The sequence below is a fragment of the Narcine bancroftii genome, chromosome 6, assembly GCF_036971445.1.
Source record: "Narcine bancroftii isolate sNarBan1 chromosome 6, sNarBan1.hap1, whole genome shotgun sequence".
NCBI lineage: Eukaryota > Metazoa > Chordata > Chondrichthyes > Torpediniformes > Narcinidae > Narcine > Narcine bancroftii.
The window spans coordinates 6,480,082-6,497,594 of NC_091474.1; the positions used below are offsets into that span (position 1 = coordinate 6,480,082).

The 17,513-nt window shown below is 41.6% G+C and overlaps 1 protein-coding gene across 15 annotated transcripts in view; it reads right to left on the reverse strand.

Moving 5' to 3' along the window:
- The window catches only part of LOC138735642 (extracellular sulfatase Sulf-2-like), a 379,836-nt gene that overhangs the window by 185,862 nt on the left and 176,461 nt on the right, over nt 1-17,513 (reverse strand). For 3 of the 15 annotated variants that reach the window (XM_069883755.1, XM_069883751.1, XM_069883746.1), the window contains exon 1: nt 11,989-12,472. The exons of the other annotated variants lie outside the window; for them this stretch is intronic. The gene's annotated coding sequence lies outside the window, so the exon portion shown is untranslated. Of the gene's footprint in view, nt 1-11,988; nt 12,473-17,513 lie in introns of those variants that run through there. 15 annotated transcript variants of the gene reach the window in all.

The following is a 17,513-nucleotide window of genomic DNA, read 5'->3' on the forward strand; positions in this document are numbered from 1 at the left end:
TAATAAAACAACTTTTTTGAGCTGCTATTGGGAGCTGAGCATGTTCACTCACACTGTGGGTAATTAGGCTTAATGGGTAGCTGGCAGCCACTTTTATAAAGGTATAAATACATTTAATATGCTGTTACATTTAATGGGTGTGAAAATCCATTCCATTTATTTGCCACTTGCATGAATTGTGTGCTCATTAGAGGGTAGGTTGCTAAAAATATGGAGTGGAATAATTCTTCTTTCAGTCCCTCGCCAGCAGAAACAGGATGTTGGGCCATGAAAATCACTTCAAGCCATACTACTCTCTTTCTCTCAGCCACTTAATTCTCAGATGTCACAGGATACATTTCTTGCATATCCCTATTAATAGAGTACAAAAGACTGAAGCAGGTTTTCTAGAAATAAAGTAGATAAAAGCTTTAGCTCTAATATAATCAGCATTATTAATATCAATGAATTGAAAAACACCTCAGTCCAAGGCATCACAAATTTCAAATTTATTGGAATCAGTCATCTTATCTCTGACCCCCTGAACAGGATTATACAAGTTGATGCAAGATTTCTGTTCTACAATTCTTACCTTTCCCTGCATTTTCCAGGATTATACAAGTTGATGCAAGATTTCTGTTCTACAATTCTTACCTTTCCCTGCATTTTCCAGGATTATACAAGTTGATGCAAGATTTCTGTTCTACAATTCTTACCTTTCCCTGCATTTTCCAGGATTATACAAGTTGATGCAAGATTTCTGTTCTACAATTCTTACCTTTCCCTGCATTTTCATTTTCTGAGTAGCTTTTAGAATGAAATGTCAGTTAACAACCATTTTCAAAATATATTCTGCGAGATACGGTAGTCATTATTACAGACTAGAACCAGCCTTGAACAAACCATTCTTCCATCAGATCCCCTCCCATATGTCTCCTTGTGCCAAAGAAAAACTACATCTACAGTCTCAGTGTAGCTCAAAATTTATCAGCTTGCTGCATGTTAAACCTCTTACATCGTGGTGCTGAGGCATTCTGTAGAAGCTTCTGTTCGCAATGACCGAGGATACAATGAACAGCAGCAATGGTCCTCCCTGTCCATATGAAGGTGAAGCACAAGGGGAAAGGTGCCTTTCAGTGTTGTATGACCAGAGATGTCACGGATGAATTAATTGTCTAATTCTATGACCTTTCCATTCCCTTATGCTAAAAACAATGAAGGTCCCCTTGGCATTAACTGTCTTGGAATTATTCATCAAACTCTTAATCCAACACTAAATAACTTGAAACAATTCACTTAATTTCTACATCAGCATCACTGAAGGTATAGAGTAAAGCTGCTATAAAAAACATGGAGGCTCTAAGTGCTAGATATCACAAATAGTCATTAGTTTAATGCAAAAAAAACAATAGCTGACTTGATATACTTCTTTTCTAAATTTGCTTACAACAATTCTCTCACAACCCCTGTTATTAAATGCTACCGTTGAGACCTCTGCAAAGCTGAGGGGAATTCCAACCCATTGAGCTTCTTATACCTAATTTAATTCTTTTCACTTACAGATACAGCATGGTAACAGGCCCTTCCAGCCCACGATCCTGTGCTGCCCCTAATACACCAATAAACCTACAAATCCTCTATGTTTTTTTTTGGAGGGTGGAAGGAGACCAGAGAACCTGGAAGAAATCCAAATGGGGAGAAAGTACAAATGCCTTACAGACAGACAGTGCCGAATTCGAACCCGGGTTGTTGGCGCTTGTAATGGTATTGCGCTGATATGTTAATTTCTTGGAAGGCTGACTCCAGCAGCAAAAAGAAAAGAGAGGGCCTAAAGGAGAATGGAATGAAGACCATGCTGCTAACATCCATAGTTCTGGGTGATTACTGACACTCAACTTCTCAACAAAAGGAGGACTCATGTCAGGGTAAGAGAGAAGGTAATAAACTGCTGCCAATCCTTTGGGTTAGAGCTCGTTACTTCCACTAGTTTCAATCTTCGTCAGAAACTGCTCAGAGAGAATTTTGCAAATCTATTAATAGTCTGTGCTCCTCCCTTTCTCTACCCTCTTCCTTCCTTCCACCCCCCCCCCCCCCCCCCCCACCATACCTTTGGATTTAGGTATCTGCCTGATTTTTGGCACTGCTGAGGAAGGTCTCAGGCCCAAAACATTGACTTCCTTCTACTTCCTCTGGAATGCTGCGTGACCTGGGGAGTTTCCCCACCAGCTTTGTGTACTCCAATGCTTTAAGTCATAGCTAACCTATGTAACCAATCTGAGCATCCAGGTAAGGACAAGAAATTATTAACTGAACTTCGATATCAGACTGCAACTGCAACACAAACTAACATCTGAAGCAGCTGTAAAATAATATGGAGTCATACAAGGAGAGATCGAAAAGCATGATAGAAAAGTTTAAAAATTGATTTTAAGGACCTTTCTAAAAGAGAAGTTTGTTTTGGAATGGTGAAGATCTGTAGTGTGTAGTCCAGGCAAGTAGGAAAGATGGATCCATGAGAGGTTTAAGTACAAGGAACCGACTTTCCAGAGATGAGGAGATGTCAGGCAATGCATCGTCATACTTAGAAACATAAATTTGATATTTTGGTCATGAACCACAATAAGTTATCGTAAGGCAGCTAGCAAATTGGACTTTATTGTTAGAAATGGGAAGATTTGTAACAATTTTACAGCTTGATGGTGAGAGTTGGACTTGGAGTACTGAAGAGTTTTGGCCCACTTACACAAGGAAGCGGTAACTTTGGAGGCAGTCCAAAGAAGATTCACGAGGCTAATTAATATCTGGGATAAAAGAGGATTGTGCTATAAAGAGAGTGTCAACCATTGGACCACATTCCTTAGAGTTCAGAACAATGAGAGGTACCCTTGAAACAGGTTAGATTCTAAAGGACATTACATGATATTTGTTGAGATTTTTTTCACTCTTGGAAGAATCTCAAACTAAGGACCATTGAAGGGATGGTCACTTAAAATGGAGGTTCCTAGAAATTTGTTGCACAGAAAGTGAACTGCTTGAATTCTCTACCTCAGAGAATTGGGTGAATCATTAGAAATACTTACAGTAGAGGTTGATTTGATCTTTTCAAAGATTGGGGGATTGATGGCAATGGAGAACTGTTGCAGCATTAGAGCAGAGGACTACATCACCTTGGGAATGCTCGAAGGTCTGAGCACCTACTTCTAATTTTTTTTGTTGCATTCTTAGGTATCAGGTTCTATTGGAGGTCAAAAATAATGAAAGTGGTTGAACAGTGAATTCTGAAACAGTACAAGTTACATTAAGAATTGTCTTAAAATGACCAGCATTTACTGACGGTAAAGGACAAAGCAAACAAGAAGTTAATGAAATTGATAAAGGCATGGATGAAGAGTTTTGGCTGCAGGCAAATTGAAGTTAAATGTAACCATTGAGGGATTCTGAGGTTGATAGAACGTCTGTGGGCTTTTGGTGACTTGAGACAAGGAGCCCATGCAGGCTGCAGGCAACTGCGGTCAAAGGACTCACACAAGGCTGAGGACTGCTGGAGGCTGCCTCAAGACTGGCTGACACCTGGCTGGGTACCAGGTGTCAGAACCCAGGATGCGAGAGAGTGCCAAGGGTGGTGGAGGTTTCCTGGTCGTTTGAGGGATTTGCATCTGGAGCTTGGGTTGTGGATGATTTGGACTGAAGGCTGTGTGGCAGTGGAGGCAAATCCATAGACCCACAATGACTCTGGGGTGGGGGGGGGGGGGGGAAACTCTCCTTTGCTTCTCTTTCTCTGATTTTAAAGGGCACGCCAATTTCTGCTGATACTGAATCTGTCTGTCTTACAATATACTAAAGGAAATTTCATGTAATATCACATTTTCTGCTTTATTACATGATAATAACAATCTTGAAATGGTGAAGAACAAACTACGAGATCATTTTTGGTTCAAAGTAAATACACAAAAGTATAGGAGAAACTCAGCCTGTCCAACAGCTTACATAGAAGGCAAAGATATATAACTAATGTTTCAGGCTTTGGGCCTTTCATCAAGATATGAGCAGAAACCAGCCTGTCACATTGGTTTATATACCCTTACCTCCTGCTGTAGAACCTGCAGAATTTCTCCAGAATTTGTGTATTTACCCCAATTACAGTGATTGCAGTCTTTCTTGTTTCACATCATCCCTGTTTTCTTGCCCACAAATATAGCAAGAGGTACATATTTTTCCCTGTTCTGGAAATTCTGCTCCATTGATGAGAGTAAAACCAACTTTTGGAGATGGAGTATAATACTCAGCCAAAACTGCACAGACACATAACAGCAAAGACAAATTAGCTGCCCTTACTATCTGGAACTCTGCTCAGGGACTTAAAATGTGACTGTTCAGAAAATATCTGATTCAGTGGAAAGTATAATCTGGAAAGGAGGTGAAGTCAATACCAAAGGTAGATAGTTTATGGCATTAGCTTTTCCTCTCTTCCATTTGGCATTAACTGCAGTTCAAAATGTTGCAAAGACCAGCCATTCTCAGCCTGGATTCGACTCTGCCCTCCCTCACCCCTGGACTCTTGATGCTTAAAGTTTATGGGCCCCCTTTCCAGTGAAGCAGTCGATTGTTGGTTTCTTCCATATTTCTCTTCTACCGATTACATATAAAAAAACATAAACAATATTTATGTTGCGGGAGGTGAAAAGAAAGTAAGGCTTTTACTCAAAAGTGCTGTGACCCCCAGGATGACCGTAGGGGCACTGTTGAGAATGGCTGGTGCAGACTGAATGATACTACAACAGGCAAGTCAAAATATATTGACCCCATATGTTACATCTTGTTACTTCCGAGAACAGATTCGGATCCGTGACTCACATCACATTTATCCTTTCAGAGTCCACGCTGTCTCTGACTCAGAGATACACTCTATATTCCACCACTCTCAAGAACCAAATAATACAGATAACAATAAATGTCTTTACTCTTGCAATAGTAGAGCATTTACAATTTATCACACTTTCAGATAACATTTACAGTAGTCATTGTGCAAGAAAAGGGAAAAAAAAACACGAGCCTATAGATCCTTTTGGGTTCAGAGTCAACGATTCATCCACTGGAAGAAAAAATATTGGCAAATTTGTGTTGAATACAATCAGGCAGGGTGGAAGGAGTGAAAATACGTGGACCATATTACACCAAATGATGTTTCCCATTGTGACATCTGGTCACTTTTTTTTGAGTCAGGAAGAGCTTGCCTAATTTCAATCAATAAAGCAGACATTTTGGGTGCGTTTCTGACTCCTGCTAATCAACAAGTAGAGTGGCCATTTCCAAAAAGGACACTATACACACATACATATACATACACACACAGTGTTTCAAAAAATATAATAATTTTTATAAAATTTAAACCATATTGCAAAAATAGCAAATGCAAATGTAACCTATAATTATGTCCTCCTTTTGGAATGGCCACCCTATCTACAAGGGATGATCTCTTCTCACTCCAGTTCCTCTGGCCAAGATAACAGGGACCTGCTGAGCAAATCCCTGCCTCATTGTGCATTTAACCTCCATATTACTCTGAAGGATGCAAGAAGATTGTAATCCTCACAAACAGTAATTTCATCTATACCAAAGTCCCTCTTGAAATTATTGCCACTCCTATGTGTAGAAATGGTTTGTTAAATTTGCCAAGGAGTTCGGTGGGATAATGGTTAACCTGCCCTTGCTCAATATTACTTGGTCAACTAGAATATCCACCCTCTGAAGCCCAAAACCACTGCAAATCACAATTTCTTTAGTTCTCCATACTTAAGATCTTTGTGCAAAATGGAAAATTTAGTGCCATCAATGCCCATTTTCCCATTTTGTACAGTGGCTCGTGTCAAGCTGAATCTGTGCAGAGTCAATTGCGTGGAACTCTTTTTCAAGGTTATTTCATAAGTGAAAAGCAAAACCATAAATGCTTATTTTGAAATGTTCTGATATAATTTTGGGAAGACATTTGTCCTCTACATAAAACAATACGACATCCATCGCTTTTTAAAAATATCTTGCATAAAGTTGTGACCAATTGAACTCTCAGTTTAACAAGATTAACAGTCCAGATTCTAAATTCAAATCGATGGGATTCAAATCACTCTGCTGATCATTCGTGCTCAAACATAATGAATTAATCTTATTAATTAGAAAATTGCAGATTATTAAATAGCAGGACAAAAAAATATTACATACAATCTCAGTGATATGAGATTTTCACTGCAATGGAGTTGACCTTCAGATGTTGGGGTTAGTTTAAAAATGATGCAGTAGGGAGTAGGCAGCTTCACTTTGCTTCCAGCCAAACAATTCAGTCTTGCTCGTGTCAGGTGCTTGATACTGACACTGAGCTAAAAGTGGAAAATGTTCCATTCACTGAGAGTAGTCATTCCCAGTTGGGGAATTAGCACAGGTGCCTCAGCTGAATAGGCTGCTTCTGTGCTGTCATTGCCATGATTCAATAACAGCGCTTAACTTGGTCACCATTAATATAATTCTTTTTCCTAATTCCCTTGCCAAATCTGTTATCACTATACCCAGGAGAAAAATAAACCAGACCTAGACTCGTTTCTAGTCCAATCATCAGTAAAATGAGCTAATAGCATTTTAGCCTTCAATACAATATTTTAATTATGTGTTAGTATGGAAATGTAAAACTATACAAAATTGTCGTGAGAGGGAGAAAATAATGCTTACACCATAAATTCCCACTGCTTGAAGGTCAGGGGACTGTGTTACTGGTTTTGATGTTGGAATAATTATATATTTTCCTCACTGTTGCATGAGAGTATTACCAAAAAATAATAATCTGCCACTTTAAGGGGACACTGGGTGGAACTGACTAATTGCTGGAACAAATGAGCCAGGATTCAAGGAGAAGAGCAGTAAAGAGATAAATAGAGTGAAATTCCAAAACTTGGGACTGAAGACAAATTGATTTCTTGGTCCTGCTGTGTGTGTACTTGTAGGTAAGTGCCTTGCATAGGCTCATAAAGAATCCAATGGGGCTGTGCAATATTGTGCTAAGAACCTGGCATGAATCCTTGTGCTGCCATTGTTGCAACAATTAAATGGCAATCTCATAGGACTCTTGGTTCGGCTTGGTGTGAGTTACGGAGTCAACAAGGGGAGGCCACCTGCAAGGACTGGTGTGGGGAAAAAAAAATCGGAGGTGAGCAGTGTAGCCTGAGTGCAGGACTCGGGCTCACTTTGGCCAACCTAAGGAGAGTGACCCATTGCTCTCCCCAGTTTGTTACTGATGAGAAATCTGCTACCTATAGAGATGTATAGCCATACAGAGAATGGACAAGACAGTAACTCCCACCACATCCAACTTGTAACGAGAGAGACTGAAGGATCCAGGCCTTGTGTCAAAACTGCTGCTGCCAATCCCCAGCAGTGGCCCATGCTCTCCATGTGGCTACCACGCACTGCAGTCCTGTATCACAAGGCCGAGTGTTGAGCCCAGCAGGAAAGCATTCAAATGTCCCTGCATCTGATCTTCTGAGTTTATTGAACTTTCAAGTTTCAAGCACAAATGCCAAAAATTGTGCATGATTTAGTTGATACACATTTTGCTGATACATTAACCTGGCAGTTATGAACTGATTTACAGTATATAACAGAAGAACTGAGTCAATGATCCATCTCAGCATTCTCTAAAGGTCTCACCATGTTAATTCTTTCCATATTATATCAAAAATAAAACCAGCTGAGGGCAGTGAAAATAGTAAAGGCTATGGAAGCAGACAACAGGCCAGCAGTAGCATTGAAGACCTGTGCACCAGAACTAGCTGCACCTTTAGCCAAGCTGTTCCTGTACAGTTACAACACTTGCATCTACTCGACAATATTGAGCTACTTCTTGTTTACAAAAAACAGAACATTCCAAACGGGTTCATTACTACCCAACAAGCCTATGCTCAAGAGCGATGAATAACTTACTAACACCCTTCTGACCAATGCTCATTTTAGATTTCGCTCAGACCACTTGGCTTCAAACTTCACCACAGCCCTGGTCTAAACACTTCCATAGGTGAGGTGAGAGTGGCTCATTCTGGCACTGAGGCATTGTTTGACTACATGTGGCACAAAAAAGCTTTGCAAATTTGAAGTCAATGGACAACAAGAAGAAAACATGCCTCACACAAATCTAAATTTAAAAAATTATTGTGGTTGTAGGAGGTCAATACCCCTGATTGAGAATATCACTCCAGGAATTCCCATCAGATTCAACTCTTTCTTCAGTCATCTTCTGTCCATCACATGGTCAGAGGTGGATATCAATGTTGTGGAACCAGTTCACTCACAGAAAATGAAACAAGATGCTCCAATGCGTCCAAAACAGCATACAAGTGCTCATTTGTAAATGGAAAGTAGCATCCCCACCATGACAATTGTTATCGCCAGCAAGGAGAGAGTTTATCCATGTATCATTGATATTCCATAGTGTTCAGTTGTGAGGGGCGCTGGCAAAGCGGAAACTCTCTGTCTGCTTTAAGGTAGACAAAAGTTAAAGAATATCAAATATTATAGTCAAATGGATTGAACATTGGCTGAAAGGGAGAGGCCAGAGAGTGGTAGTGGATAATTGTCTGTCAGGTTGGAGGCCGGTGACCAGTGGTGTGCCTCAAGGATCTGTATTGGGCCCATTGTTGTTCGTTATATACATTAATGATCTAGATGATGGGGTGGTGAATTGGATTAGTAAATATGCAGACAATACTAAGATAGGTGGAATAGTGGATAATGAAGAAGGTTTTCAAGGATTGCAGAGGGATTTGGGCTGCTTAGAAAAGTGGGCTGAAAAATGGCAGATGGAATTTAATGCTGATAAGTGTGAGGTGCTTCATTTTGGTAAGAAGAATCAGAATAGGACATACGTGGTAAATGGGAGAGCATTGAGGAATACAGAAGAGCAGAAAGATTTAGGAGTAACGGTACATCGTTCCCTGAAGGTAGAAACTCATGTGAATAGGGTGGTGAAGAAGGCTTTTAGTATGCTGGCCTTTATCAATCATTGCATGGAATATAGGAGTTAGGAGGTGATGTTGAGATTGTATAAGACGTTGGTGCGGCCTAATTTGGAGTTCTGTGTGCAGTTCGAGTCGCCCAATTATAGGAAGGATATAAACAGAGTGGAGAGAGTGCAGAGAAGGTTTACCAGAATGTTACCTGGGTTTAAGCATCTAGAGTATAGGGAGAGATTGGACAGATTAGGTCTTTATTCTTTGGAGCGTAGAAGGTTGAGAGGGGATTTGATAGAAGTATTTAAGATTATGAAAGGGATAGACAGAGTGGATGTGGATAGACTATTTCCGTTAAGAGGAGGAAAGATTAAAACAAGAGGACATGAGTTAAGAATTAAGGGGCAAAGGTTTAGAGGTAACATGAGGGGGAACTTCTTTACTCAGAGAGTGGTAGCCGTGTGGAATGATCTTCCGGGAGAAATAGTGGCGGCGGAGTCAATTGTATTATTTAAGAAAAGGTTGGACAGGTATATGGATGAGAAGAAGATGGAGGGTTATGGGCATTGTGCAGGGAGGTGGGACTAGAAAGGGGTGTTTGGTTCAGTGCGGACTAGAAGGGCCTAATGGCCTGTTTCCGTGCTGTAATTGTTATGTTATGTTATATTCTAAATGTAGTATTACACGACAATAATGGAACCTTCACCATCACCGATTCTCTCACCATCAATATCCTGAGGGTCACCAGTGACTGAAATAAAAATCAAAAGAACCAGTGATGGCATAAACTGTGTCTTTGTGAGCAGGTCAGAGGTCAGGTGTCCCCTGGAAAGTGTCACATCTCCTGACTCCCGACACCCTTTGTAAGTTACAAGCCACACTCCTCAATATTCTGGAAGAGCACACCTTCAACAAGCAGTAGAACAAAGCAGCCCACTTGATTAATACCAAAGCAAAATAGTCATTTCCCTCAACTACCAATACAAGTGCCAGCAGTTTGAGCTCTCAATAAACTGTACTCTATTTGCCGATTAGGTCAACTCAACTACATTCCCAAATGAGTAACCACTCCAAATAGACGAAGACTTCAAGCACCTGCCTCACACCATTCTGACCTGGAAATATATCACCAGTCCTTCATCGTTGGTGAGCTACTCTTGAAACTCCCTCCTTCACCAGAAGATCTGCAGTGGTTCTGATTTTTAGAAATGTACATTTATCATAGAGTAGAAAAAAATGTGTGGAATCTAATGTTATACAAAAGAGATCATGGATTTTTTGGAGAGTGGGCAGGGTCCACACCCCAGTCCGTAATGATGGCACAAAAGTTGAAGGAAGAGGCAGCTTGAAGTTCTTTATCTCTCCAATGATTTGACCAGGAACAAATATATCAATACCGCGATCAAGAGCAAACACCAATACCTTACTTTCTCAGATGAAGGAAGTTCGCCCCCTGCACATCAACACCTTCTACAGGTACTATCAAAAGTGTATTTACTGGATGCAGGAAAAAAAAATCAGAAATCCTCATTTATCCAAAAAGTTTCAAAGCCAAAAGGACATAATTTTACCTCTGAAAATTTTTGGATAAACGAGGAAATCCAAAACAATCAGAAATCCTCAGTTACCTGAAACTTTTTTCGGACCTGAACTGACTTCACAGGTTGAAAATATTTTGGAAAAACCTCTGAGTAGAATTTTGAGTTTGTGATGTTGGATTTATCTTAGAACATTGAGGTTTTTTTTTTGGTGAGAATTAAACATTATTTCATGCTTTAAAAGCCTTCTTTTGTTGCTTAAACACTGTTACATGTGATTTGCTATTGCTACTGGGCTGTTTTTAAAAAAATCCAAAAATATCGTTTATCCAAAATAGGCCCGGTCCCATTTTGGATAATTGGAGTTGTACTGTATTCATCAAAAGCATATTTTATTCCACTACAAATAAATACTATGCAAAACTTTGAAAATAGTGCCACAACTAAATTACACTATATTTCGCATATACAAAAATTAAGGCAAAATCCTAAATTGTTCAAACTTCAAGAATGCTGATATATTTATGGCTCAGCACTAATTCTGTCTGAATAACTCATTCCCTCATGATTTACATTTTTTAAAAAGCCTGTAGGAGGGAGAGAGAGAGAGAGAGAGAGAGAGAGAGAGAGAGAGAGAGAGAGAGAGAGAGAGAGAGAGAGAGAACACACTGTGAAATTAAACATCGGAAAACTATCCGAAAACAATAAAGGACTGTTTGATAAAAGGTTACAGGGTAACAGAACAAGGGTAACTGGCATCAAATGGCAGAAAATTCATCGATATATGTTTGACAGCATCAGATATGGAAACTAAAGTGACATTGACAAATTATAATTATGCTAAAGTAGACTTTAATACTTTGTCGTGACAAAATACCTTAAGGGAAAACTGAACCCAGGACAATTGTAAAAGCAACGGTAACATTCTTAATTGAAACCATAATGTAACCAGTTGTCAGATTGATGAAAAATTAATTATAAAGAGTATAGCATAGAAAATGACAGTTGTTCCTTTTTTCATTTACACAATAAGTTGGATAATTAGAAAAGAATAATTTTCATGAGCAGATTTATTCCGTATAAATTTGTTTGCTTGTATAGATGGGAACTGTGAAAAGGTTGCATTAGTGGTAAAGAATGCTAAATCAAAAACTATATCAAAGTATCGAGAAGTTGACTTTATATATATTTATTACATCCTTGCTCAAAATGAATATTAGGACTTTGCACACATACTATAAGAAAACCATCATCTTAGCAAATAAAAGGGGCATCATTTTATACGATTAATTGTGTAGTTTTTTTTAAAAAGAGAAGCATGAGCAAATATTACAAAACCAATTGTGTAATTTGCACTTCAAAGTCATGAGTTCACTTGCTTGTGATATATTTATATCATATTAATGTCTTTATTTATCCTTACCTCAACAAGTCCTTGGATTTGATGTTAAATAAACAGAAAGGTAATGAATATTAATACTAACCTGCTGCAATAAAGGACTGTTTCAAACGCCGCAGTGCAAGCACATTGAGGCTGGTTTCTTCATGTGTGCTATCCCCTTGTTAAGCTGCGCTCATGCTTGAAAATGGCTTCAATTAGTCTATCATTTTTAACTTGACACTGCATTTCTAATTGCCAGTGTACAACAAAAGTACGGATTCTCACGTGAAGCTCTGCTTGAATGACTATACACTGGCTAAAATCCAATAGAAAAAAATTACCAGAAGTTGTGGGATTGCCCTCACAGCTGTTCCAGTTCCTACTAAATTTAGTGCTGATCAATAGATATGCAGTATTTGCTTCTCTGCACAACATATTTCATCAGGACAGCTGTGATCCATAACAGTTTCCAGTCCAAGGTGAAGATCTGTGCCTGGATTTTCCACTGAATTACATCAGGACAATTTGTCCAAAACCAGACAACCTATCAAGGAATTTCAGTGCATATCACATGCAGGGCACATTAACTGTCTTGCTGCACTGGAAACTGACCACATACTAGGTGACTTAAACCAGCACAATTATTTTCCATTAATTGCTTCCAAATAGGGATCTTTAAGGCAGCTTTTAAAATTAAGCTTGCCTATGTTTGATACACAGAGTAATAAAGCATGTTCTTATATAAATATTACAAAATGTCTTTTACATCAGTTTATCTTCTAAGTTAAGGCCATATTCAGTTTTTCTATCAAAAAAGTGGCACAATATGTTCTAAAGCTTCAAAACAAAATTGTTAATGTTTCAGAAGGCACTAAAAGTGCAATTTTAGAGTACATTTATCATGAAAAATGTTAATGTATAACAGGACGCATATCAAACAATAGAGGGATGATTAGAATGGTTGCTTGAAAGGGCGTGTTTTTAATGACAGGGACTGAAGTATTTAAGGTAAAAGAAAAAGCATTTATGGAAGGAGATCCAGAGATTAATACTGAGGCACCTCAAGTTTAAAAAAGGACATGGAATGGGCAATGCAGCAAAAATGGCTTGAGTAGATTAAACTGTGTGGAATACGAGGATATTAACGAGGGTGCATTGGAAACCTAGAAACTTAAATTTCCAATGACAAAATTAAAAGGAAGTATGAAGTTGGTTAACCAATACACAAGGCATGATTGATGGAGAAGGGTGTAGGCCAGCAGAGAAAATATTCTGCATTGGTCGAAAAATTTGCCTTAGATAAGTATGAAGTCAGATTTATTTAACAGTTATAACTAAAGTCTTCTGTTTTTAAACTAGCATGCTTTAACAAATGTTGGTGATGCTTTGTTTCTTGCAACCACTCTATATCCAGTGAAAATTAGTAGATACTATTGAAATGACAAAGGGGTATTTAATTCTGCATTGATAAAATACAAGCTACAATATGTAATGATAGTACATTAAATTGGTTAAGCAACTGACAACAAGCAAAAACAAATCACAATGGTTGAATAATGCAGAAGAAACTAACTCTGTATTGCTTGACAACACGTTTCGCCTCCTAGCTTAGATACACATGCAAACGCATCAGTTATTCCCTTCCATTTTGTGTAATTGCCCCAGAGAGAGGGAGGCAGAGAGAGAGAGAGGGGGGCAGAGAGAGGGGGGCAGAGAGAGGGGGGCAGAGAGAGAGGGGGGCAGAGAGAGAGGGGGGCAGAGAGAGAGGGGGGGGCAGAGAGAGGGGGCAGAGAGAGAGGGGGGCAGAGGGAGGGGGTCAGAGAGAGAGGGGGGGCAGAGAGAGGGGGGCAGAGAGAGGGGGGGCAGAGAGAGGGGGGACAGAGAGAGAGAGGGGGGCAGAGAGAGAGAGGGGGGCAGAGAGAGAGAGGGGGGCAGAGAGAGAGAGGGGGGCAGAGAGAGAGAGGGGGGCAGAGAGAGAGAGGGGGGCAGAGAGAGAGAGGGGGGCAGAGAGAGGGGGCAGAGAGAGAGGGGGGCAGAGAGAGGGGGTCAGAGAGAGAGGGGGGCAGAGAGAGAGGGGGGCAGAGAGAGAGGGGGCAGAGAGAGGGGGGCAGAGAGAGAGGGGGGCAGAGAGAGAGGGGGGCAGAGAGAGGGGGGCAGAGAGAGAGGGGGGCAGAGAGAGAGGGGGGCAGAGAGAGAGGGGGGCAGAGAGAGGGGGGGCAGAGAGAGGGGGGCAGAGAGAGGGGGGGCAGAGAGAGAGGGGGGCAGAGAGAGGGGGGCAGAGAGAGAGAGGGGGGCAGAGAGAGAGAGGGGGGCAGAGAGAGGGGGGGGGCAGAGAGAGAGAGGGGGGCAGAGAGAGAGGGGCAGAGAGAGAGAGGGGCAGAGAGAGAGAGAGAGGGGCAGAGAGAGAGAGAGGGGCAGAGAGAGAGAGAGAGAGGGGCAGAGAGAGAGAGAGAGGGGCAGAGAGAGAGAGAGGGGGGCAGAGAGAGAGAGAGAGAGAGAGGGGGAGAGAGAGAGGGGCAGAGAGAGAGGGGCTGAGGCTGGGGCAGAGAGAGAGGCAGAGGCATGAGCAAAGAGAGAGGGGGGAGGCAGGGGCAGAGAGAGGGGGAGTGAAAGAGAGAGGGGGAGACAGAGAGAAAATAGTGAAAATATAAGATTAAATACATTAAAAATGTACTGTACCAATAAACTGCCTGGGTACATTAACAGTGCAGCAACCAAATACAGATTTCTTGAAATTCATGAAGCCTAAATGAAAAATGAACTCGACACCAATGGGCTTGTTGAAAGGCACCTAATTGCACTAAATTTGCACACTTTTCAGCCCAGTTCCAACTGGGAATAGGCTGAAAAGCAGAATGCTGTATGAAATTTCCAAGTTCTCATTTAAAAGCTGTATGATGGCAGTTATGGGAAGCAAAATATGTCACCCTCTCCACTGCTAAGCTTGGTACAAGGCACATTATTTTAGGCATAATAAAGGAGCTCTGGTTTTCATCCAACCTTATTATACCTGGCCTGCACTCCATTTAGAAATTGGAATGGCTATACAATTCAACAACCTTCTTTCTCCAGACTGACACAATGTCCTTTAGTGTTTCCAAAGTGCAACATACAAAAGGGAGAAATAATCAGATGTTTCCTAAATTTCCCATTTGGAGCAAATGGACGTTATATTTAGCATTTTATGGGCTGAAATGTTATAACACTTTAAGTGGTTATTTAATGACTGCATTTTTAATCAGTGTCATTGCTACCTTAAAAGTACAACTTTTCCTCATCAAAACCATGCCTCCCACTCAATGGTTTTCCAAGCAAATGCTCTGTACACATGTCACCATTGTGGCATTTGTCAAAGAGCAGACACAGGGAGGAAGGACCAATTCATGACAGCACAGAACATGTGCTGCCTCCCTGGTGCAAGGGTGCGGAATATCTCAAATCGGGTCCAGGGTATTCTAAGAGGGGAAGGCGAACAGCCTGATGTCTTGGTACATGTGGATACCAATGACATAGATAAAAAGGAGGAAGTTCTGAAAAAGGATTACAGAGAGCTAGGACAGAAACGAAGAAATAGGACAGCCAGGGTGGTGATCTCTGGTTTGCTACCTGTGCCAAGTGCAACTGAGGACAAAAATGGAAGGTTAAGAAAAATGAATGTGTGGCTGAGGGGCTGGTGTACAGGACAGGGTTTTGGCATCTTGGATCATTGGGATCTCTTTTGGAGAAGGCATGTCCTCTACAAGAAGGATGGGTTACACCTAAACCCAAACGGGGTCAATATATTGGCAGCTAGGTTTGGTACAGCCGTCGGGTGCGGTTTAAACTAATTTGGCAGGGGGGTGGGAACCTGCATGATAGGGAAAAGGACAGAAAAGATAAAACAGGAAAAGTTAGTTTAGGCAGCGAAAGTAAAAAATCAGAAAGAGCAAGGAGGGTGAAAAAAGCAAATCTGAAGGCTTTATATCAATCTTCTTCAGCATGATGCTGAACCAAGCCATGAAAGACCCCAACAATGAAGACGCTGTTTACATCCGGTACCGCACGGATGGCAATCTCTTCAATCTGAGGCGCCTGCAAGCTCACACCAAGACACAAGAGAAACTTGTCCGTGAACTACTCTTTGCAGATGATGCCGCTTTAGTTGCCCATTCAGAGCCAGCTCTTCAGCGCTTGACGTCCTGCTTTGCGGAAACTGCCAAAATGTTTGGCCTGGAAGTCAGCCTGAAGAAAACTGAGGTCCTCCATCAGCCAGCTCCCCACCATGACTACCAGCCCCCCCACATCTCCATCGGGCACACAAAACTCAAAACGGTCAACCAGTTTACCTATCTCGGCTGCACCATTTCATCAGATGCAAGGATCGACAATGAGATAGACAACAGACTCGCCAAGGCAAATAGCGCCTTTGGAAGACTACACAAAAGAGTCTGGAAAAACAACCAACTGAAAAACCTCACAAAGATAAGCGTATACAGAGCCGTTGTCATACCCACACTCCTGTTCGGCTCCGAATCATGGGTCCTCTACCGGCACCACCTACGGCTCCTAGAACGCTTCCACCAGCGTTGTCTCCGCTCCATCCTCAACATCCATTGGAGCGCTCACACCCCTAACGTCGAGGTACTCGAGATGGCAGAGGTCGACAGCATCGAGTCCACGCTGCTGAAGATCCAGCTGCGCTGGATGGGTCACGTCTCCAGAATGGAGGACCATCGCCTTCCCAAGATCGTATTATATGGCGAGCTCTCCACTGGCCACCGTGACAGAGGTGCACCAAAGAAAAGGTACAAGGACTGCCTAAAGAAATCTCTTGGTGCCTGCCACATTGACCACCGCCAGTGGGCTGATAACGCCTCAAACCGTGCATCTTGGCGCCTCACAGTTTGGCGGGCAGCAGCCTCCTTTGAAGAAGACCGCAGAGCCCACCTCACTGACAAAAGGCAAAGGAGGAAAAACCCAACACCCAACCCCAACCAACCAATTTTCCCTTGCAACCGCTGCAATCGTGTCTGCCTGTCCCGCATCGGACTGGTCAGCCACAAACGAGCCTGCAGCTGACGTGGACTTTTTACCCCCTCCATAAATCTTCGTCCGCGAAGCCAAGCCAAAGATATCTTAATGCAAGAAGCATTCGGAACAAGGTAGATGAATTAGCTGTGGAAATTGAGATAAACAAATATGATTTCATTGGGATTACAGAAACATGGCTGCAGGGTGGGCAAGCCTGGGAACTTAACATCCCGGGGTATACGATATTTAGGAGGGATCGGCAAGAAAGAAAAGGGGGTGGGGTAGTATTGATGGTGAGAGAAGGGACCGACACGATTGACAGGAAGGATATCAACTCGGAAGATGCGGAATCTATATGGGTAGAACTGAGGAATAGCAAGGGGCGGAAAACGTTAGTGGGGGTGGTATATAGGCCTCCAAATAGTAGTGTAGAGGTGAGGGAAGGCATTAAAAGAGAAATTAGAAAAGCGTGCAATAAGGGAACAGCTGTCATCATGGGAGACTTTAATTTGCATATAGATTGGACTCACCAAATTGGTAAAAATACTGAGGAGGAGGAATTCCTTGAATGTTTACAGGATGGTTATCTAGACCAATATGTCGAGGAACCAACTTGGG